Here is a 24920-nt window from a genome sequence, read left to right as displayed (position 1 = left end):
GAGCTTGAAATCTCCGTTCTTGAATTTCTTCGCGAAATGCTTCTTCTTGTTCTCGAGCTTGTCAGCCTCGGTTGGCTACGGCTCTACTTGAATCTTGGAGGGCTTGTTGCACTGCAAGTACTTGAGTTTCACGGAGTTCTTCTTCTTGGCGTTGTGCCTCGACGTCTTGTGCAGCTTGGTGTAGACGCGCTCGCTCTTCCTCTTCATGTTGGTGTTGTCATTGCCGTTCTGGTGCGAGCGCAAAGCCTCTTGAGTTTGACGTCGTCGGCGCTCTTGAGAGTCGGTGTCGCGTAGGGGATTGAGGCTTGCTTGACGATCGTTGTGCGCGGCTCGGCGAAGAGTGTCCGATGTTGGTGTACTTGAGCCAGAGAGTGTGAAGTCGGAGTGTCGGCTTGAGCGAGTTCTTCTTGATGAAGACGAAGTGTAAGAAGAGCGGTTGAGCAACAAAGCGTGAATTTCGTCCATCCTTGCGTAATCCTCTTGCTTGTGATCATCGAGCTTGTGGTCGAAGTAGTCCCTTGTACGTTGCTCGGAAAGTTGCAAGTCGGCGGCAAGGTTGTCGATGTGTTCACTCATAGCTTGCTGCTCTTGATGCAAATCACGTTGTGCACCAAAGAGGTGACTCTTGGAGACGAAGGAGTTCATGTTGTCGTCTTGCTCCATGAAGAGTGGGTTGGTAGAAGTACTTGGCCTATCCATCATTCCAATACAAATGTGAGTGGTAGAAAGAGAAGAACGAATACCAAATGTACCTTGACCGAAGTTGAAAGTGGATCGATGATCACTCCAATGTAGGACAAGGAAATAGCACAATTGGTACTAGCTCTTGTCGGTTTCTCACACCTACACAAGTAAAAGCTTTTGGTGGAGCTTGTTTAGGATGGTGGCACAAAATTTGATGCAATTGTAAGTGAGCTTCAATAATGTTGGAAAAGATTCGCAAGATGCAATGTAATAAGTAGACCAAGCATATAAGGTACACGAAAACACACACGCAAAAAGATAAGTGGGGTTGGGCAACCAAGGATGAGCCAAAATGTGGAATCCACAAAAATGCTCTTGTTGCACAACACTAGAGAGACGCTAGCACGATTGGACAATAGGCGGATACAAGAACTTGTGCACAACCTACTTAGCAAAAATGCAACGGCTTCTATCCCAAGTATGCTTTATGCAAGGTGTTGCTATGATATGATCCAAGATGATCTAATATGAAAATCTTAATGTTGTATGATGCTATGGTTCTTGCGTAAAAGCTCTTTGCTTATCTTTCCTCTTTGCTTAAAAGCTTGTTTGGCTCTTTGATGTTGGAGCTCTTTTCTCATGCAATGCTTGACGAACCAAGATAGCAATTGTGTATGCGATGACAACTTTGTGACACAAGAGATGATACCAATATATGCAACAATGATGTATTTATGCTATGGGAAGTATGATCACTAATGTGCACAAGTATCTTTGCCGACAATACTCAATGGCTAGTCTCGATGGGTAAGCAACGCAAAGGAGTAAGGCTACGATGGGTATCAATGTAATAGCCAGAGTGATATGTCCAATACCAAAACGAGGTTATCGGTCTTGCTTCCGGTATGGTGTCAAAATGGTGGCACGAATACCAAGCTGTAGTCGAGGTGGTCGTTGTTGATGATGCGTCCGTGGCGAAGATGAGCGGCGGTGATGTCGATGTCGAACCGTACCTAGATAGCCGAAACACAAAAGGATACGGTGCCGCAACTCAAATTCTCAAAACTCGAAGTAGCAAATGTGTCGGAGTGTGAAACGGGTTAGCAAATGGTGGTGGTATGCGGAAGTGGTGATGGTGTATAGTGGTAGGAGTGCGTATTCGGAAATGTGGGTCGGTGGTGGTGACTAACTGAAAAAAAATCAGTTTCGTCAGGGTCGGTCAGACGTCCGGGATGGGCCGGTCGTCCGGTCGTCGTCGGAAGTCTGGGCTGGGTCGGACGTCCGGTGCCTGGGCGATTTTCGGGCACGGGATGAACAGCTAGGGTTCGAGCTGGAGATGGCGAAAATTGTCAAATCCGGAGGATTTTGTGGATGGAAAGAGTGGGGAAAGGGGGGGAAAGCTAGATCCACTCAAAACAAAGAAAATCCATGGATCCAAACCACCAAAATCTCAACACACTAACAAATCACAAAAAAAATTGGGGCTATTTTTGGTGGGGAATTTTTGAATTAGGACGAAAAACAGCAAAACAAGGCTAGCAAAACAACGGGGAGGCTCCGAAATCGTGATCAACGTGGCTCATGATACCAAGATGATGTAGGGTAGGAACCCTTGGGGCCGATCTTTCACGATAGGAGCGGATCCCGCGAAGAACACGAAGAACGCGAGGACGGAAACGAGGGAAACACAAGAGAAACACTAAACCAACAAGAACAAGTTACACATGCGCTAGATCCTCGAATACATAGGGTTCACACGGTACACAATCAACCAAGGATGATACAAGGGTAACGGTCTTCCCGTGAGGAGGTCTTGATGTTCTTCCCTAAAGAGGGGTCTTGAATCCAATGGGATCTTCTCCGAAGAGGCCGCGGTCTCTCACGAGGAGTAGATCCGATGTGGATGAGCGTAGCTCTATCTCTCAAAATGAGCTAAACCAACGCTAACCCTAGCTAGAAGGAATAGGTGGAGTATTTATAGTCTTAGTGCAAAAGAGGGGGGCGAAGGGGTACATGGGCTGCGGCCCAATACGAATCAGCACATAGGCGTCGGTGGTCCGGGGGTCACCGGTCGTCCGAAGGCTCGCGAGGGTCCGGAAGTCCGTAATTTTGGCTTGGGTGTGCTTCGGTCGGACGTCCGGTCGGGGTCGGGCGTCCAGGCGTCGTCGGTCGTCCGAGGGGCTCCAGAAATCCGTAGATTTGGCTCGGGTGCGGGGGCGTCGGTCGTCCGGAGAGGGCCGGACGTCTGGAGCCTGGAGGTCATCGGATGTCCGGTCCAGGCCGGTCGTCCGGAGCCTGTAGCTTCCTCTTCATCACTTCTTCTTCTCCACCTTCACGTCCATCTTCCTCTTCATCTTCTCCTTGCTCCTTAGCTTCTCCATGGTACCTGAGGATGCACAAAGTATCCGTATGAGGTAGTAGCCATGTCTCATGTGTATCAAAGTGGAAATGCGAGAGGAGAGATGTCACCTCGGTTTCAAGAGCTCTTGCACGTGCTCGTGTCATGGGTCCAAGAGGTGTCGTAGGAGATGTAGTTGGGTCCATGGGGATGGTTTTGGGTTGCTACGCATCAGGTTCCGTCGTCGTTGAGGATCATGGTGCGTTTGTTGGTACACTCGAAGGACTTGTGGCCTCGGCCGCCGCATGTGAAGCATTTTAAGGAATTTGTCTTGATGGTCTTATCGGTTGGAGTAGATGATGATGAAGCACTCGACTTGAAGTTGCTTGTAGGAGGATGACTTGAGGTTGTCGAAGTTTTCTTGTAACTCGACTTGTCGCCGTGGCTTGTAGTAGGCTTGGTTGAGGTAGAAGGTGTTGGAGTCGTTGAAGCTTGGTTGTTGGAGAAACCGTAGCCCTTGGATGAGAACTTGGCATATTTGAAGTCATCTTGCACTCGACGTTCCGCCTTGGTAGCTTGATGCACTAGCTCGATGATGTTGGAGTAAGGTTGGAAGTCGGCTATCTTCTTGATAGGATGATTGAGTCCATTCAAGAAACGTGCCATAGTTTGCTCATCATCTTCTGTGACATTGGCTCGAATCATGGCTATCTCCATTTCCTTATAGTACTCTTCAACGCTCTTTGTTCCTTGCTTGAGGAGTTGTAGCTTCTTTAAGAGATCGCGGTTCTAGTAGGTTGGCACAAAACGTGCTCTCATGACATCCTTCATTTGCGATCAAGTTGTGATGGGTGGTTCACCTCTTGCCTCAAGGCGCTCAATGACTTGCTCCCACCAAATGAGGACATAGTCTTGGAATTCAAGGGATGCCATAGCAATCTTCTTCTCTTCCTCATAGTTTTTCAAGCGAAATATCTTGTAGACTTTAAATGCACATGATAGGTACTCTTTGGGATCATTGCTTCCGGTGAACTTGGGCATGGTGAACTTGAGCTTTGCTGTAGAGTTGCTCTTCATTGTGTTGGGGTCGGGGATGATGACGCCCTTGTCGTGGAGGATTATCAACCTCATGTTGCTCTTGGCGTGGATGGTTGCCAACCTCATTTTTCTCTTGGCAAACTTGGGGTTCTTGTCGAGGAGCTTGGGGAACTTTACGATGCACATGTGCTTGATAGTTCCTCTCTTGAACTTCTTCGCGAAGTGCTTCTTCTTGCTCACGCCTATGGCGGTTGCGTGCGACAACGGCGCAACTTGTGTCGTGGAGGGCACGTTGCCCTCAAGTGCTTGAGCTTCTCACTGTAGTTGTTCTTGACGTTGCGCCTCGGCATCTTGCTCCTCTTGATGTTGGCGCGCTCGCTCTTCCTCTTATTGACGTAGACGTTGTTGTTCTTGTGCTTGCGCAAGGGTAGCTTGGTTTTGGTGATGCCGATGTGCTTCCTCGTCAAATTTCTCTTGTGTAGGATTGCTGTGTAGAGGATTGCGGTTTGCTTGATGGTCTTGGCGCGCGGCTCATCGATGAGTGTTTGATGTCGGAATACTTAAGGCGTAGGTGGTGTCGTCGGAGTGTCGACTCAAGCAGCTCCATCTTAAGTAGGACAACATGGTAGAAGAATGGTTGACCAACAAGGCATGAATCTCGTCCATTCTTGAATTGCTCTCTTGCTTTTGTTCATCGAGCTTATTGTTGAAGTAGTCTCTTGTACGTTGCTCGGAGAGTCGCAAGTCGGTGGCGAGATGGTCAATGTGGTCGCTCATTGCTTGTTGTTCTTGATGCAAAGCTCGTTGTACACCAAAAAGGTGGCTCTTGCTAACATAGGAAGTCATGCCGTCATCTTGCTCGATGAAGAGTGGGTTGGTAGAAGAACTTGGCCTATCCATCATTTTAAGCAAATATGTGAGTGGGAGAAACAGAAGAACTTATACCAAATGTTGCTTGACCGAAGTTGAATATGGATCAATGATCACTCGATGGTGTATCAAGGAAATAGCACAATTGGTACCAATTCTTGTCGGTTCTCACACCTACACAAATAAAGCTATTTGGTGGAGCTTGGTGCGGATGGTGGCACAAAATTCGATGCAATTGTTAGTAAGACTCAATAATGTTGAAAAGGATTCGCAAATTCGCAAATGCAACAAGTAGACCAATAGCAAGATATGTTACACGGAAACACACACGCAAATAGATAAGTGGGGTCGTGCCACCAAAAATGAGCTCATAATGTGGATTCCACGAAAAATGCTCCTATTGCACAACACTAGAGAGACGCTAGCACGATTACACAATAGGCGGATACGAAACTTGTGCACAACCTACTAAGCAAAAATGAATGACTTCTATCCCAAGTATGCTATATGTATGTTGTTCCAATGATATGATCCAAGATGATCGAGTATGGAAATCTTAATGTAGTATGATGCTATGGTTCTTGCTTAAAAGCTCTTTGCTTATCTTTCACTTTTTGCTTAAAAGCTTGTTTGGCTCTCTCTCTTTTGAGCTCTTTCTTTGGCCACTTGTGCAAAACTTCGTGAACCAAGCTAGCAATTGTGTATATGCTATGACAACCTTGTGACACAAGAGATGATAACAAGATATGTACCAAGATGATATGGTATGTATGCAATGGGAGCTATGATCACTAATGTGCACAAGTAACGTTGCCGGCAATACTCAAATGGCTAGTCTCAATTGGTAAGTGACGCAAAATGGGCTATGGGGTTATGAATGCAATGGCAAGGAGTACACGATGTGTCGTAGAGGTTACCATCCTTGCTTACGGTTGAGGGTGTCAAAATGGTTGAGCAATTGTTGTCCATGACGAGTCCGTGTCGAAGATGAGCGGTAGTGATGTCGATGTCGAACCATTTCTAGTTAGCCTAAACACCCCAGGAAACGATGAACCACAACTCAAATTCTCAAAACCAAATATGTCAAAATTGTCGGGGTTGGTTGCGGTCAAGTGGTGGTAGGGTTTGGTGTATTGAAGTGGGTATGCGGAGGCGTAGGCGGCGGTGGACAAAACTACAGAAAATGCAGTTTCGGCAGAGATAGCCGGATGATCTGGACCAGGAGCCGGATGATCCGGGCGTGTCCGGATGATCCGAGTCAAAGGCCGGATGATCCGGGCAGGTCAGCTATGCACGGGGATGGCTCGGGATGAACTCGAAAACATGGATAAATTCAAGGATTTCATGGATTTTGGATGGATTTTGAGGTGCAGATGGTGGGGAAAGGTTAGATCCACTTGCAACACAACAAATTCACAGATCAAAACCAACAAAACTTCATCATACCAAAAAATAAAAAAAATTGGGGCTATTTTTGGTGGGGAATTTTTGAAATTAGGACAAAATCAACAAAACTAGGCTAGAAAACAAAGGGGTAGGGGCTCCAAATTCGTGATCAACCTTGCTCTAATACCAAGATGATGTAGGGTGGAACCCTAGATGGCTGATCTTTAACGATTTGGAGGTGATCCCGTGAAGAACACGAAGAACACGAGAGGAAAACACGAGGGGAAACACGAGAGAATCACTCAAACCAACAACATTCGATTACACATGCGTTAGATCCTCGAAACACAACGAGATACACGATCCACAGTCAACTAAGGACGATACATAAGGTAACTAGTTCATCTTCGTGAGGAGGTCTTGAGGGGTCATCCCGTGAGGGGTCTTGAATCCACTTGGGGAATCCTCTCCGAAGAGGCCGTGGACTCCGATGGAGAAGTAACCAAGTGGATGAGCAAAGCTCTATCTCTAATATGAGCTAATCCTTTGATAATCCTAGAAAAGTGGAGGAGGAGTCGTTTCTATAGGCAAAGGGGAGAACAAGTACATGGGCTTCGGCCCAAAACACACATGTAGGTGGTGGTCCGGATGATCCGGATGGTGGCCTAGATGATCCGGGTGTCAGGGGTCCAGACGATCCGGGCGGTCATCCGGATTGTCCGGATGTGTCGCAGCTGACAAGGGGGTCCGGTTGACCGGGAGCTAGTCCAGACGTTTGGGTGGTTCCGGATGATCTGGGCGTTGGTCCAGACCGTCTGGCTTCGTGGGGAGGTTTGTTGGTCTCAGGTGCCACTTATCCGAATTGTCCAGGCAGGGGTCCAGATCGTCTGGGCTGGGGCCGGATTGTCCGGATGGAGGTCCGGGTCATCCAGGCAAGTGCATACTTGGCCATCTTCTCCTCCGTCTTCGCGTATGTCTTCCTTCTTCGATCCTCCATGCTCCTAAGATTCTCCATGGCTAACTCCTTGGTACCTGAGTATGCATAATGTCTCCGTTTGAGGTAGTAGCCATGTCTCATGTGTATCGAAGTGGAATTGTGAGAGGAGAGATCTCACCTCGGTTTCGAGAGCTCTTGCACGTGCTCGTGTCATGGGTCCACTAGGCAATTGGTGAGACAATGATAGTTCCATGGGGATGACCTTGGGATGCTCCACATCAACAATTTTCCATGAAGCCCGGCAATACTCAGATAGCTAGTCTCAATAGGTATGAAGATATTCCAAAGATGGTGGGGCTATCAAGATGTAATGGCAAGGAAGGAAAATTTTATGACGGAATGGATACCTTCGTCACACTTAAAATTTCACGAAGTCGGGGGTAACCGGCCTTGCTTCCGGTTGAAGATGGTCTCAAAGGATGGATGGTCGTCGTCGGTGTGGAACCTCGTGGTAGATGTAGTCGATGGCGCGATACAAGTCACCGGTGGTGGATGAATATGTAACCATCCTTAAGTAGCCAAAACACCTTAGGAGACTCAAATCACAACTCAACCAACCACAAATGCAATAAGAACCAAAATGGGTTAGTTTGCGAAAGTTGTATAACATGGTGTGGAAGTTATGGCATCGCGCCTATGCAAAAGATGCAAAAATGGACTAAATTTGATGGAGTCAAATGGTGGGAAAACCAAGATGAGCAGCTCGGGCACGTTGCTAGCTTTTCAACAAACCAAAGAACACCCAAATCAGAGTTCGGGAGTGGAGAGTAACAAATTTCTATGCTTATGCATCATGAAAAGAATGATTTATGTGATAGCTATATTGTTGAACTCATTCATGATGCTACTGAAAATTATTATGAGAGAGGAACATTTGCTTGTAGGTATTGCAATAAAACCGAGTTTCCTCTCTTTGTGTTGAAAATATTGAAGTTATGCTTGTTTTGCCTTACTATGCTAGTTGATTCTTGCTCCCATAGATTGTTTGCTGACAAAATCCCTGTCCATAGGAAGTGGGTTAGCTTAAATGTGTTTGCCATGTGTTTCATGATGCTCCCAGTGTGTTTCAATTCTTTACTTTTATGTGAGCATCATTAAAATCATCACGCCTAGCTAAAAGGCATAAAAGAAAAGCGCTTGTTGGGAGGCAACCCAACATTTACCCATACTATTTTTCCGTGTTAACATAATTAAGCTACTGTAGTAATCATGTTTTATTTCTTTCGTTCCAATAAAGTTCCAAGTAAGATCTTTGGGTTGGTCTATGGTGATAGTTGATTAGATCTTGCTGAAAAACAGAAACTTTTGTGCCAGTAAAATATTTTTTATTTTTTACAAAAGCGTGATAAAATACTGATTATTTTTTCACAAGATTTATATACAAATTTCCCAGGTGGTCCTAATATTTGAGAATTTTTGGAGTAGCAGAAGTATGGTTGTTGTCCAGATCATTACAGACTGTTCTGTTTTTGACAGATTCTGTTTTCAACGCATAGTTTGCTTGTTTCCTAGTTTCTATGGATTATATTGATCAATATAAATTGTAGTAGTGATATTCTACAGTAGGAATTGTGTGAGAACAATTATGTATCTTGTCTTTGACAGTACTGAAGTGAATGATTTGTCTTTATCATACTAACCTATCTCACGAAGTTCCGTTAAGTTTTGTGTGATTGAAGTTTTCAAGTTTTGGGTGAGATGTCGATATGAGGAGAATAAGTAGTGACAAGACCCTAAGCTTGGGGATGCCCAAGGCACCCCCAAGGTAATATTCAAGGAAGATCCAAGCAACTAAGCTTGGGGATGCCCCGGAAGGCATCCCCTCTTTCGTCTCCAACATTATCGGTAATCTCACTTGGAGCTATATTTTCATTCGTCACATGCTATAAGTTTTGCTTGGTGCATCATTTTATTTTACTAGGATTTTCTTGATGTTATTTATAATAATGGTTTGTATCTTTTATTTCAATAAAAGTGGCAATGATAGCCTTTACTATGCTTATTTTGCAAGTCTACATGTTGCTGTTTGAAAACAGGAAGTTTATCGCTGTTGCAAAAAATATCTAGAAAAGTTAGAATGTGCTAAAATTTTGAAACTTTTTGCACAATAAGATCTGATGAATTTTCTACAATGTGTTAAATTTTCAGAATTTTTTGAGTTAAATAAGTATGGATACTTCTTCATCCATTACAGATTGTCCTGTTTTGGCAGATTGCTGTTATGTTTGCATATGTTTGCATGTTTAATGATTCTATTGAGGATAGGAGTATTAGATATGCAGAGGTATTTAGTATGAAATGTTGAATAATAATTTTAGTGATTTTCTACAGTAGAGAATGATAAGGTTTTGCATTGATTTATACTAACTTATCTCACAAGTTCTTGTTTAGTTTTGTGTGGATGAAGTTTTTAAGATTTAGAGAAACCATGATATAAAAGGAATTAAGGAGATGCAAAATCTCAAGCTTGGGTATGCCCAAGGCATCCCAATATAATATGCCAAGAAGTCTCAAGCATCTAAGCTTGGGTATGCCCCGGTAGGCATCCCACCTTCCTTCATCAACAATTATCGGTTAGCCTCGGTTTCACATGATGTGTGATATTCTTAGAATCTCATTTTATTTTGTTTTTTGCTTGCTGTTTTAATAAAATACTTAGATCTGAAAGGTTTTAAATAAGAGATAGTCCACAATTAGCTACCTATTTACTTAACTACTCGCTTGATCTTCACTTATATCTTTTTGGAGTAGCTTGTCATTTACTCTTGTGCTTCACTTATATCCTATGAGTAAATTGTTGAATGAATTGAATACCATGAAGTTGAAACTATATGTTCATATCATGCCTAGTGGTAGCTTCACATTGGGTTCAGAAAGTGAAATCTTTTGAAGCTTGACAATCACAATATTGGTCATACAAGCAATTCATGAATGATTAGTACAAGGAAGAGAACTTTCACATGCAAATATATTATCTTGGACATCTTCTATGATTGTGAATACCCATTAATTATTTTCAAACTTGAGAAAATTAGTTGAACTTGGACAAGGAAGACAACATAATGAGTTATTGTTGTGTATATTTACATAGAAGTTATATTGTCATAGATCCTCCAACATGTGGTGTTTGCCTAGGATATTTTGCTAGCCAAAAATTCTTACTGAGTAGAGATACTACTAGTGCATCCGAAAACCCTTTAACCCAATTTCTTGCCATGAGTGTCCACCATACCTACCTGTGGATTGAATAAGATCCGTCAAGTAAGTTGTCCTCGGTGCATAAAGCAATAAAAATTGCTCCTTAATATGTTTGATCTTTTACTGTAAGGGAAAATTGAGCGTTGTACAAACATGTGATGGCAAAGTAATAAAAGCGACGGACTACATAATAAAGGTTGCTATCATAACAGGCAATATAATGTGACGTTCCTTTGCATTAAGAGCTTGGGCGTCCAAATAAAAAGCGCATGACAACCTATGCTTCCCTCTACGAAGGGCCTATCTTTTACTTTTCAGTATTTACTTTTATGCAAAGATTCAATAGTATGCATTCTCATTTCAACCTCAATTATTCTTTAGTTGGCAAGCATCATGTGGTGGGGAAAGATCTAGGCACATATGACCAGTCAAATATATTTGATCATGATTTTTTATTGTTGACAATTATCTCCATGTTAAATGAGTTGGGAGGCAAAAATATTAAGCCCCTATCTTTCTCTATGTTTGATGGATGCCATTTGTTCTAAGAATATGCTTTGAGTAGTAGCAATCATGGAAGACTATATGATGATTGAGTATGTGGAGCTCTTACTTAGACTTCGTTAAATAAGTTGAATTGCAATTGTTTGGTGAGTAAGAATATAGGTTGTTGAGTTTCAAGAGAATTCATTGTTTGAACCTTAACATGTGAATTGGTTGCTACTTTAACATGAGAAGTTTTATGAGAAACAATTGTTATTATGATGCTAGGAAAAGTGATTGAAATTATCATTGATCAAACTTATGCACTTTGTTAGCATTCACACTTCATAAATTATTTATTTTATCATTTACCTACTCGAGGACGATTAGGAATTAAGCTTGGGGATGTTGATACGTCTCCAACACATCTATAATTTATGAAGTATTCATGTTGTTATATTATCATTCATAGATGTTTTACAATCATTTTATAGCAACTTTATATCATTTTTGGGACTAACCTATTGACATAGTGCCTAGTGCTAGTTGCTGTTTTTTGCTTGTTTTTTACACCGAAGAAAATCAATATCAAACGGAGTCCAAACGCAGCGAAACCTTTTGGAGATTTTTTTGGACTAGAAGACATCCAGTGGGCAAAAGAAGTACTAGAGGGGTGCCCCGAGGGGGCAAAACCCCCTGGGCGCGCCTGGGGGCCCAGGCGCGCCCTGGTGAGTTCTGCCCACCTCGGTGGCCTCCCGTACCGCCTCTTCGCCCTATAAATTCCCAAATATTCCGCCGCCGCAAGACTCTGTAGCCATGAAAAACCAATCTGGAGTCCATTCTGGGATCCTACCGGAGGGGGAGATCATCACCGGAGGCCATCTTCATCATCCCTATGGTCTCCATGATGAGGAGGGAGCAGTTCACCCTCGGGGCTAAGGGTTTGTACCTGATAGAGGCAAAGGTGTCCCGTCTTTCGATGAGATGGTGATTATCGTTTTGAAGGAGTAGACTTTCACGATCCGACTACGAACGTGCGAGGACGTCGCGCCTTAGCAATCCCTAAACCAACTCTGAGAGGTTATTGACCGCGTCGGAGCTTGATCAGCCTGACCACGAAGGTCTATTTCCTACAAGCAAACAAAGAACAAGCAAGAAACTAAGATTGCAATCAGGATATTGCGAACATAAGATGAAAGCTTTATTGATTAAGGCGGGGTTCTGTGACATCTTGGTCTTGTCGTTGAACACAAACGAAGTACGCAAAGTTGCACCTATGGCAAACTTTTAATCTAAACAAAACCCGAAGTCTAAACGACGCCCTAAGGGCTGTATATATGGAGGAAGAGGGGGGAATTTCATGGCCCTTGGTGGACGGGTCCGAAACCAACCCTAACTCTTCTTTCCCCACACACAGACTCTAAAAACAGCCTATACTTAAGTATTTCGAAATTACATGGGCCTAACCCAATAATAAGGTGACAGAAAACCTAGAATAGCCTTTGGACAAAATTTATGAAGTGGCATCTTGTATATTTCGTCCCTAGGCGTCATGTACTCCTTATGCTGGATTCAAAGTCCTGAAATGATCACTTGTAACTCTGTTCTTATTCCCCTTTTGCATGCCATCATCTCCATGCTTGCACTTGCTCCAGTGTTCATCCCTCTTATCCATGTCAGACCCTTCATTTGTAAGCAAAACAATTGTATCCAATTTAGGAAGCATCATATCCTCATGAACATTAGAATCATTTCCAAGAAACGAAAGTACCTGATAATTTAATTGGCGTGCGTGAGCTCTAATAATTGGTCCAGTATATGTATGGGTGTAACAATGGTATTGAAATCCTCATCAGTACCAGTAGCTATGTGTTTAATCTCTCTCTTTCTCTCATGTTCTTGAGATGTCATGATCTTTATGTATCGCGGGCTTTCTTAATATAGTCGGATCATATGGTGTTTTCCCCTCTCTATCTTGTGATGAATTGAGTTTTCCCTTTGAGTTTTCATTTTATTGGATTGAATAATTTTATGGATTTGAGAGCACTTGATATATGACTTGGATATGAATACCCATGCTGACAATGGGGTATTATATTGATTCACTTGCGATATGTTTTGGAACTCAACCTGCGGATTCCCGAGGTGACAGTGGGGTAATCTATGCATAGGGGTTGATGCACGTTCTCGTCTTTTGTTTCTCCGGTAGAAATCTTGGGGCACTCTTTGAGGTTCTTTGTGTTGAATTGAGTATTATGAATATGAATTTGCTTTTGTGTTATTTTAGTATAAACTCTTGATAGATCGATCGGAAAGAATAACTTTGTGTTATTTTAGTACGAACTCTTGATAGATCGATCGGAAAGAATAACTTGATGTTATTTTAGTGCGAACTCTAGGATAGATCAATCAGAAAGAATACCTCCAACCAATTTCTTCTTACGTTCTCCGCTAGATAGGAACTTTGGAGTGATTCTTCATCGCACTTTGAGGGATGGCTATATGATCCAATTAGATTAGCATTGTTGAGAGATTGCACTAGCGAAAGTATGGACCCTAGGTGATGAGGACATCAATACCATTGTTACACCCACAGCCCCTACTGTTACATATACTGGACCAATTACTAGAGCTCGCGCACGCCAATTAAATTACCAGGTACTTTCGTTTCTTGGTAATGATTCTAATGTTCATGAGATTATGATGCTGCCTAAATTGGATACATTTGTTTTGCTTACAAATGAAGGGCCTAGCTTGGAGAAGGATGAACATTGGAGCAAGAACACGCATGGAGTTGATGGCATGCGCAAGGGGATCAAGAACGAAGTTACAAGTGATGATTTCAGGACTTTGAAGCCGCCATAAGGAGTGCATGAAGCCTTGGACGAAATATACAAGATGCCACTTCATAATATTCGTCCATAGGCTATTCTAGGTGCTGCGTCACCTTATTAATGGGCCAGGCCCATGTAATTTCGAAATACTTAAGTATAGGCTATTTTTAGAGTCCGTATGTGTGGGGAAACAAGAGTTAGGGTTGGTTTCGGACCCCACCCTCAAGGGCCACGAAATTCCCCCCTCTTCCTCCATATATACAGCCCTTAGGGCGTCGTTTAGACTTGGGTTTTGTTTAGATTAAAAGTTCGCCATAGCTGCAACTTCGCGTACTTCGTTTGTGTCCAACGACCAGACCAAGACGTCACAGAACCCCACCTTGATCAATAAAGCTTTCATCTTATATTCGCAATATCCCGATTGCAATCTCAGTTTCTTGCTTGTTCTTCGTTTGCTCGCAGGAAACAGACCCTCGTGGTCAGGTTGATCGTGCTCTGGCGTGGTCAATAACCCTCGGAAGTTGGTTTAACGATTGCTAAGGCGCGACGTCTCGCACGTTCGTAGTCGGATCGTCAAGGTCGACTCCCACAGAAAACGATAGCCACCATCTCATCGAAACATCGGGGCACCTTAGCCTCTATCAAGTGGTATCGGATTTCCAGGTTGCTCGGTGAGATTTTACAGTTTTTCGTAGATTAGATCGAGTCTGTTCTTCATACCTATAGTCCACAAAAAAGCCAAAAAAAATTAGGGTTAGCTCATCCTATCTGAACCAGTCTGAGCCTTCGCATAGTATTTTCAGTATTTTGCTTTGTTGAATTTGCGGTTGCATCATCGTGTCAAGTTGCTGGTCTTAGCGTCTACTCTTTTTGAGTTTCGAGTTATGGTCATAAGTGATCACGTCGCAACCGCACCATCATCATCGCCCCTGCCATCTACCACCACCGCTTATCTGCCACCGCTCTGAATCCGTATCCATATACCACCACCGTTCTTCATACCTACAGTCCACGAAAAAGCCACACAAAAAAATTTAGGGTTAGTTCATCATCTCCGAACCAATCTGAGCCTTTGCATAATCTTTTTAGGGTTTTTGCTTTGTTGAATTTGCGGTTGCATCGTCGTGTCAAGTTGCTGGTCTTAGAGTCTAGTCTTTTAGAGTTTCGAGTTCTGGTCATAAGTTGTCACGCCGCCGCCGCACCATCATCATCGCCCATCTACCACTTTTGCTTATCCGCCACCGCTCTGAATCCATATCCATATACCACTATCAATTAGTATCCATATACCACCACCAATCTGTATCCATATACCACCACCGCTACCATATACCACCACCGCTGCCATATACCACAACCATATATCCACCACCAATCCGAGTTCTTCTCATATTAGGTTTGTTCTTGAGATCAATCTAAATTCTGATTCGTGTTTCCTTGCCTGCGTAGGTCTCGGAAAAAAAAAGAAAAAAAAAGAGTCTGGAGACCCCCGGGCAGTTTTTAGGCCAAAATTTTCACGGGCAATTTTTTTTCCCTATCCTATTTTTAGGCTTTTCTGAGTCTTTTGAGCCACGTGCCATCATAGTGATTTTTTGTCGCACTTTTTCGTCGTCGCTGCCCTGATTTCTGAAAAAAAAGTGAAAAAAAAATTCCGTGCCCATCCTATCAGTTTGACGAGGGAAGAGTTTTGAGACACTCGCCATTATAGTGATTTTTCGCAAAAAAAAAGATGAGCGCAAAAAAAAGGAGCGCAAAAAAAAGAGCGAAAAGAAAATTCCAGAGTGTGCTTTTCCCTTATTTACGTGCAGCGCCGTGATTTTGTTAGTGTTCTAGGCTCGCGTCTCTAGCACGGTCTAGCCTAGGACCAGCACAGTACCGTCGTTGAGCGTTTATTCAACTTTGCATCTCTGAATTGATTATTGCTGACCCTTTTTGCTACCATACTATAAGCCTTCCCAGCTCCACATACATCTACGTCGTGCGTTTGACTCTCCCTGGCAATCGCTCTATCCAAGCTTTTGAGAGTTTTTGACTACAACGGTTGCCGATCACCGCCTGCTGCTGGGTAAGAACTGGTAAGAATTTGAGATTTGCTTGACGGATTTGTGACACCCGCCACCACCACCACTTGTTAGTAGTCTGTAGGATTATTCTTGTGTGTTTCTATTGCTGCTAACCATGCCAGGATCACAAGCCGACGAGACTGACTGGGAGAACTTGACGAACAAGGAGCTTCATGATACGTTTCAGCAAATGATGAATGGACAGGTGCAAGATGTGATAAACAGATTTGAAGAGGCCATGGAGAAGATAGATGGCATGGAGAAGACGTTTGAAACAAAGCTCGATAACAAGTTTGCTGAATTGCTTTCGCGTTTTCCACCACCACCACCGGCTGCTCCTGCCGCACCTCTGCAACAACAGCAACAACACCGACTACCTCCACGTCGGGAAATAGCCCTCCGCCGAGCGAGCCGTGTCCCTCTTCAGTCGGGCCAAACTGCTGGTGCTGCTGTTGATACTTCTGTGGCTCCTACTGCTGATGTGGAGGAGGATGCTTATGTGGGAGATTATGAGGATGAGGTTGATCAAAATCAGAACTACGTGCCACCAACAGCACAACAACCACCAGGTCGTCCACATGCAAATAATGGCAATGGTAGGGCTCACCCTCAGGTACGAGATCATGACCATCTCCCTAAACTAAAATTGAATATTCCACCATTTGAGGGTAGATATGTTCCTGATATATATCTTACTTGGGAGTTAGAAACTGAACAACGATTTACATGTTTACAATATCCCGAGGAGAGACGTGTTCCTGCTGCTGTTTGTGCTTTCACTAGTTTTGCATGTGTTTGGTGGTCTGAGCATTGTAGATTATATCCTATTCCTGCTACTTGGGCTGCTTTGAAAACTGCTATGCGTACTCGTTGGGTTCCACCATATTATCAACGTGAATTACTTCAAAAATTGCAGCGCTTAAGACAGGGAAAAAATTCTGTAGAAGAATATTATCAGGAATTACAAACTGGCATGATTAGATGTGGTATTGTTGAGGAGAATGAAGCTATGCTTGCACGTTTTATGGGTGGATTAAATAGAGAGATTCAGACGATTCTAGAGTATAAGGAGTATACAAATATCACTCGTTTATTCCATCTTGCTTGTAAAGCTGAACGTGAAGTGCAGGATTGACAGGCATTGGCGCGGACTAACTTTTCTGCAGGTCGACCTTCTTCATGGACACCACGTGCATCATCTACTTCCACACGTTCTGCTTCACCGGCGCCTCCGTCGGCTGCCACCTCCAACCGTGATACAATAAAGCAGGCACAATCACCACTATCTGCCAAGAGCACACCTTCTGGGCCTGCAAAGAGCTCTTCTTCATCCATGGCATCAACAGGGCAGACACATGATATTATTTGTCGACGTTGCAAGGGTGGAGGTCATTATGCGAGAGAATGCCCATCTAAGCGTGTGATGATTGTTACTGAGGATGGTGGGTATGAGTCCGCTAGTGACTATGATGAGGAGACTTTGGCTCTTATTACACGTGACGAACACGGTGGAGACGATTTCTGATCATGAGACGCAATACATGGCTCCTGAAGATGCTGACAGGTATGAATGTTTAGTTGCTCAACGTGTTTTGAGTGTGCAGGTTACACAAGCTGAGCAAAATCAGAGGCATAATTTGTTCCATACAAAGGGAGTTGTGAAGGAACGTTCTGTTCGCGTGATCATAGATGGAGGGAGTTGCAACAACTTGGCTAGCATCGAGATGGTGGAGAAGCTATCTCTCACCACAAGACCACATCCACATCCTTACTACATCCAATGGTTCAACAACAGCGGCAAGGTTAAGGTAACACGTACTGTTCGTGTGCATTTTAGTATCTCTACATATGCTGATTATGTTGATTGTGATGTGGTACCTATGCAAGCATGTTCCTTATTACTTGGTAGACCATGGCAATTTGATAAAAATTCTATTCACCATGGTAGAAACAATCAGTATACTCTTGTTCATAAGGATAAAAATATTACTTTGCTTCCTATGACTCCTGATTCCATTTTGAAAGATGATATTAATAGAGCTAATAAAGCAAAACAGGAGAAAACTAAGAGTGAAAATCAGATTGTGGCAAAAGAATTTGAGCAACAAATGCAGCCTAATAATAATAAACAATCTAGTGTTGCTTCTGAAATTAAATTGAAAAGTGCATGTTTACTTGCCACCAAATCTGATATTGATGATCTAGATTTTAGCAAATCTGTTTGCTATGCTTTTGTGTGCAAAGAGGCATTATTTTCATTCGAGGACGCGCCTTCCTCTTTGCCTCCTGCTGTCACTAACATTTTGCAGGAGTTCGCCGACGTCTTTCCACAAGACGTGCCACCGGGATTACCACCTATTCGCGGGATTGAGCATCAAATTGACTTAATTCCCGGTGCATCATTACCCAACCGTGCACCATACCGTACCAATCCAGAGGAGACGAAGGAGATTATGCGTCAAGTACAAGAACTGCTCGACAAAGGTTATATACGCGAATCCCTTAGTCCTTGTGCTGTTCCTATCATTTTAGTGCCGAAAAAGGATGGTACGTCGCGTATGTGCGTTGATTGTAGAGGCATTAATAATATTACTATTCGTTATCGTCATCCTATTCCTAGGCTAGATGATATGCTTGATGAATTGAGTGGCTCTACAATATTCTCCAAAGTTGATTTGCGTAGTGGTTACCATCAAATTCGTATGAAATTGGGAGATGAATGGAAAACAGCATTTAAAACTAAGTTTGGATTATATGAGTGGTTAGTCATGCCTTTTGGGTTAACTAATGCACCTAGTACTTTCATGAGGTTAATGAACGAAGTTTTACGTGCCTTCATTGGACGATTTGTGGTAGTTTACTTTGATGACATATTGATTTATAGCAAATCTTTGGAGGACCATTTGGAACATTTACGTGCTGTTTTTATTGCTCTACGTGATGCACGTTTGTTTGGTAACCTTGGAAAGTGCACCTTTTGCACCGACCGAGTATCTTTTCTTGGCTATGTTGTTACTCCACAGGGAATTGAAGTTGATAAAGCCAAGATTGAAGCTATTGAGAGTTGGCCGCAGCCCAAAACGGTCACACAAGTGAGGAGTTTCCTTGGCCTCGCTGGTTTCTATAGGCGTTTTGTGAGAGATTTCAGCACCATTGCTGCACCTCTCAACGAGCTTACAAAGAAGGATGTGCCTTTTGTTTGGGGTACCGCACAGGAAGAAGCCTTCACGGTATTGAAAGATAAGTTGACACATGCTCCTTTACTCCAACTTCCTAATTTCAATAAGACTTTTGAGCTTGAATGTGATGCTAGTGGAATTGGATTAGGAGGTGTGTTATTACAAGATGGAAAACCTGTTGCATACTTTTCTGAAAAATTGAGTGGGCCTAGTCTGAACTATTCTACTTATGATAAAGAATTATATGCTCTTGTTCGGACCTTAGAAACATGGCAACATTATTTATGGCCCAAGGAATTTGTTATACATTCTGATCATGAATCTTTGAAACACATTAAAAGTCAAGCAAAACTGAACCGTCGAGACATGCTAAATGGGTTGAATTCATTGAGACTTTCCCTTATGTGATTAAACACAAGAAGGGTAAAGAAAATGTTATTGCTGATGCCTTGTCTCGTCGTTATACTATGCTTTCACAACTTGACTTTAAAATATTTGGTTTGGAGACCATCAAAGATCAATATGTTAATGATGCTGAATTTAAAGATGTATTGCAGAATTGTAAGGAAGGGAGAACTTGGAACAAGTTCGTTCTTAACGATGGATTTGTGTTTCGTGCTAACAAGCTATGCATTCCAGCTAGCTCCGTTCGTCTTTTGTTATTGCAGGAGGCGCATGGAGGAGGATTAATGGGACACTTTGGCGTCAAGAAGACGGAGGATATACTTGCTACACATTTCTTTTGGCCAAAGATGAGACGGGATGTTGAGCGTTTTGTTGCTCGCTGCACTACATGTCAAAGAGCTAAGTCACGACTCAATCCTCATGGTTTATATATGCCTTTGCCTGTACCTAGTGTTCCTTGGGAGGATATATCTATGGACTTTGTTTTAGGTTTACCTAGAACAAAGAAGGGGAGGGATAGCATATTTGTTGTCGTGGATAGGTTCTCGAAAATGGCACACTTTATACCATGTCATAAAAGCGATGATGCTGTTAATGTTGCTGATTTGTTCTTTCGTGAAATTATTCGCTTACATGGTGTGCCAAATACTATTGTTTCAGATCGTGATACTAAATTTCTTAGCCACTTTTGGAGATGTTTATGGGCTAAGTTGGGGACTAAGCTGCTTTTTAGTACTACTTGTCACCCCCAAACTGATGGACAAACTGAAGTAGTCAATAGAACATTGTCTACTATGCTTAGGGCTGTTTTGAAGAATAACAAGAAAATGTGGGAAGAATGCTTGCCTCATATTGAATTTGCTTATAATCGTTCATTGCATTCTACTACTAAGATGTGCCCTTTTGAAATTGTGTATGGTTTCCTACCTCGTGCACCTATTGATTTGTTGCCTCTTCCATCTTCGGAGAAGGTTAATTTTGATGCTAAAGAACGTTCTGAATTGATTTTAAAAATGCATGAGTTAACTAAGGAAAACATTGAGCGTATGAATGCTAAATATAAACTTGCTGGAGATAAGGGTAGAAAACATGTTGTGTTTGCACCTGGAGATCTTGTTTGGTTACATTTGCGTAAAGATAGATTTCCTAATCTGCGCAAATCAAAGCTAATGCCACGTGCTGATGGTCCTTTTAAGGTTTTAGAGAAAATAAATGATAATGCATATAAACTTGAGCTACCTGCAGATTTTGGGGTTAGTCCCACTTTTAACATTGCAGATTTGAAGCCTTATTTGGGTGAGGAAGATGAGCTTCCGTCGAGGACGACTTCATTTCAAGAAGGGGAGGATGATGAGGACATCAATACCATTGTTACACCCACAGCCCCTACTGTTACATATACTGGACCAATTACTAGAGCTCGCACACGCCAATTAAATTACCAGGTACTTTCGTTTCTTGGTAATGATTCTAATGTTCATGAGATTATGATGCTGCCTAAATTGGATACATTTGTTTTGCTTACAAATGAAGGTCCTAGCTTGGAGAAGGATGAACATTGGAGCAAGAACACGAATGGAGTTGATGGCATGCGCAAGGGGATCAAGAACGGAGTTACAAGTGATGATTTCAGGACTTTGAAGCCGCCATAAGGAGTGCATGAAGCCTTGGACGAAATATACAAGATGCCACTTCATAATATTCGTCCATAGGCTATTCTAGGTGCTGGGTCACCTTATTAATGGGCCAGGCCCATGTAATTTCGAAATACTTAAGTATAGGCTATTTTTAGAGTCCGTATGTGTGGGGAAACAAGAGTTGGGGTTGGTTTCGGACCCCACCCTCAAGGGCCACGAAATTCCCCCCTCTTCCTCCATATATACAGCCCTTAGGGCGTCGTTAGACTTTGGGTTTTGTTTAGATTAAAAGTTCGCCATAGCTGCAACTTCGCATACTTTGTTTGTGTCCAACGACCAGACCAAGACGTCACAGAACCCCACCTTGATCAATAAAGCTTTCATCTTATATTCGCAATATCCCGATTGCAATCTCAGTTTCTTGCTTGTTCTTCGTTTGCTCGCAGGAAACAGACCCTCGTGGTCAGGTTGATCGTGCTCCGGCGTGGTCAATAACCCCTCGGAAGTTGGTTTAGCGATTGCTAAGGCGCGACGTCTCGCACGTTCGTAGTCGGATCGTCAAGGTCGACTCCCACAGAAAACGATAGCCTCCATCTCATCGAAACATCGGGACACCTTTGCCTCTATCATCGGGCGAGGAAGGGCAGCTGCTCCACCAACGGGTGACCACCGCCCTCCTCCGCCAATTCAAGGCAGACAGACCCTCTCCAAGATGCTTTCCCACTCTAGGTGCCTCTGTTACCTACCCCGCACGATGCATGCTGCATACATGGCCAAGGATAAGGGCACGCTATGGGAAGAGTAAACTGGAAGTTTCTACCCCGTGCATTAAAGTCATTCATGGGCCATCACTGGAGCGACCCGACCACTATTGGCATTACACGACGCGCGGGGAAACCGGAAACTGGCCCGAAATCAGGGCTAATGAAGCAGCAACCCCGCCTATGCACTTATTAGGCCCTACCCCGACGACGTTCAGCAGCGCGTTTGGGGCAGGCCCGGGGCTTCTGTCGGTGCAACAAACCTTGGGTCCGTTGCCCAGACTGTGCACAGGCACAAGAACAAGATTGAAGCACCAGCTTAAGTCAGAGATTGAGGGACCAAGAGATTTGAAGAACCCACATACAGCTCAGAGGGACCAAGATCAAGCCAGAGGAGCAATATATCGGCAAGAGAAGGGCCTCCCTTGCCGGGCAGGCGAGCCCGACAAGGGGTGAGGCCACCACCAGAAGCAGGCAACCCCGGCACCCCGGCAGGGTCTACCGGGGCTCGTGGGGGCAGAACCACCCAACCAACCACTCAAGCATGACCCACGCCGTCAATCAGTGCGGCGTCAAGCCGCAGGGTAATTAAGTGGCAGCCATTCGCCACATGGCACCCATTTCCTACAAAAGAAACCCACAGATGACACTTGTCCTGCGACGTGTCAAGAGAACAGGCGTGGAGCTGGCAAGATAGCCCGGGAAGCCTTTCTGGGCAACTAGTGATGTGACACTAAGCGGTGAATTTAATGCACCCTGTCAGCCCGCAGAGTTAGGTTTGATAGCACTGTTCGCTATCATATCATTGGATAATGACTTCTTTGCCATTGTGGTGACCTATTCATCTATAAAAGGAGCCCCATGGCACCCGTACGAGGGGTTGGAAAGTTGGCGAACCCACACCCCTATACGAGCATAGTCTCTGCTGCTCTATGGCAACCCCTACTGGGCAAGTGTATTGTGGTCCACCATCCCCATTCCACCATCAATACACTATAGCATTAGTTGGGTCTTACGCCTCGCGGCAGCCCGAACATGGGTAAATTGCTTGTGTGCTCTATGTCGTGCTGTCATGCGCTGGTCTACTCTTTGCGCAATGTGACGCCCCCCTGCCAAACCAGCATGTGGACTCCTGGTCCCATAGGTGGTCGTGGATATCCCGTGACACCATCGGTTGTCGGACATCCACCAAACGTCCTACCTTACCTGAAGAAACTGAAAAAGTTCAGTTCGACCACCACCACCTCTCCACCTCCACCTCCGCATACGCACTCCGATCCCTTTCGCACTTCCGCATACGCACTCCAAAACCACAAATCATTTCCCGCCCCACCATTCCTTACTCGTTTCACACTCCTACATCATTTTGACACATTTTTCTTTGAGAATTTGAGTTGCGGTTTTCGTTTCCTAACGTGTTTTAGCTACTTAGGGATGGTTCGACATCAACATCACCGCCGCTCATCTTCTCCACGGATTCATCATCGACAACAACTGCTCAACAATTTTGACACCCTCAACCGTAAGCAAGGACGGTAATCTCGACGACATCTTGGTCTACTCCTTGCCATTACATTGATAACAACCATAGCCCAATTTTGCATATCTTACCCACCGAGACTAGCCTTTGAGTATTGCTGGCAATGTTACTTGTGCACATTAGTGATCATACTTCCTATAGCATACATACCATATCATCGTGGTGCATATCTTGGCATCATCTTTTGTGTCACAAAGTTGTCATCGCATACACAATTGCTATCTTGCTTCGTGAAGTTTTGCATGAGAAAGAGTTCGAAAGAGAAAGAGCCAAACAAGCTTTTAAGTGAAAGTGAAAGATAAGCAAAGAGCTTTTAAGCAAGGACCATAGCATCATATTACATTAACATTATCATACTCGATCATCTTGGACCATATCATCGGAATACCATACATAGAGCATACTTGTGATAGAAGTCGTTGCATTTTTGCTTTGTTGGTAGTGCACAAGTCTTCGTACCCGCCTATTGTGTAATCGTGCTAGCGTCTCTTTAGTGTTGTGCAACAAGAGCATTTTCCATGGATTCTATGTTTTGGCTCATTCCTTGGTTCCACGACCCCATTTATCTTTCCGTGTGTGTGTTTTCGTGTACCATATCTTGCTATTGGTCTACTTGTTGCATTTGCAAATTTGCGAATCTTTTCCAAAATTATTGAGGCTCACTAACAATTGCATCAAATTTTGTGCAACCATCCTAACCGAGCTCCACTATAAGCTTTTACTTTTGTAGGTGTGAGAAACCGACAAGAATTGGTACCAATTGTGCTATTTCCTTGTTCCACATTTGAATGATCATTGATACATCTTCAACATCGGCCAAGGTACATTTGGTATAAGTTCTTCTCTTTCGCCCAATTGTGCTATTTGCTTGGAATGACGGATAGGCCAAGTACTTCTACCAACCCACTCTTCATCGGGCAAGACGACGACATGTCCTCCTACGTCACAAAGAGCCACCTCTTTGGTGCACAACGAGCTCTGCATCAAGAGCAACAAAGTAATGAGTGAACACAGTAACAACCTTGCCACCGACTTGCGACTCTCTGAGAAACATACAAGAGACTACTTCGACAACAAGCTCGACGAACACAAACAAGAGAATGATGCAAGAATGGATGAGATTAGTGCTTTGTTGGTCAACCGCTCTTCTACCACTGCGTCCTACTCAAGACAGAGCCACTCAAGTAGACACTCTGACGACACCATCTCAGGCTCAAGTACTCCAACATCAAATACTCTTTGATGTGCCACGCGCCAAGACCATCGAGCAAACCGCAATCCTCTACATGGAACCGATGCTCAAGAGCAACTTCGAGCGCAACAGCATCGACATTGTCAAAACCAAGCTACTTTTGCGCAAGAACACCAAAGCCAACGCCAACAAGAAGAGGAAGAGCGAGCGCGACAACACCAAGATGCACAAGATGCCGTGACACAACATCAAGAACAACAACGACGAGCAGCTCAAGCACTTGAGGCGCAACGTGTCCTTCGAGATTCAAGTCAA

Source organism: Triticum urartu, chromosome 4, assembly GCF_003073215.2.
Source record: "Triticum urartu cultivar G1812 chromosome 4, Tu2.1, whole genome shotgun sequence".
In the NCBI taxonomy this organism is placed as follows: domain Eukaryota; kingdom Viridiplantae; phylum Streptophyta; class Magnoliopsida; order Poales; family Poaceae; genus Triticum; species Triticum urartu.
This window is presented reverse-complemented; position numbering follows the sequence as displayed.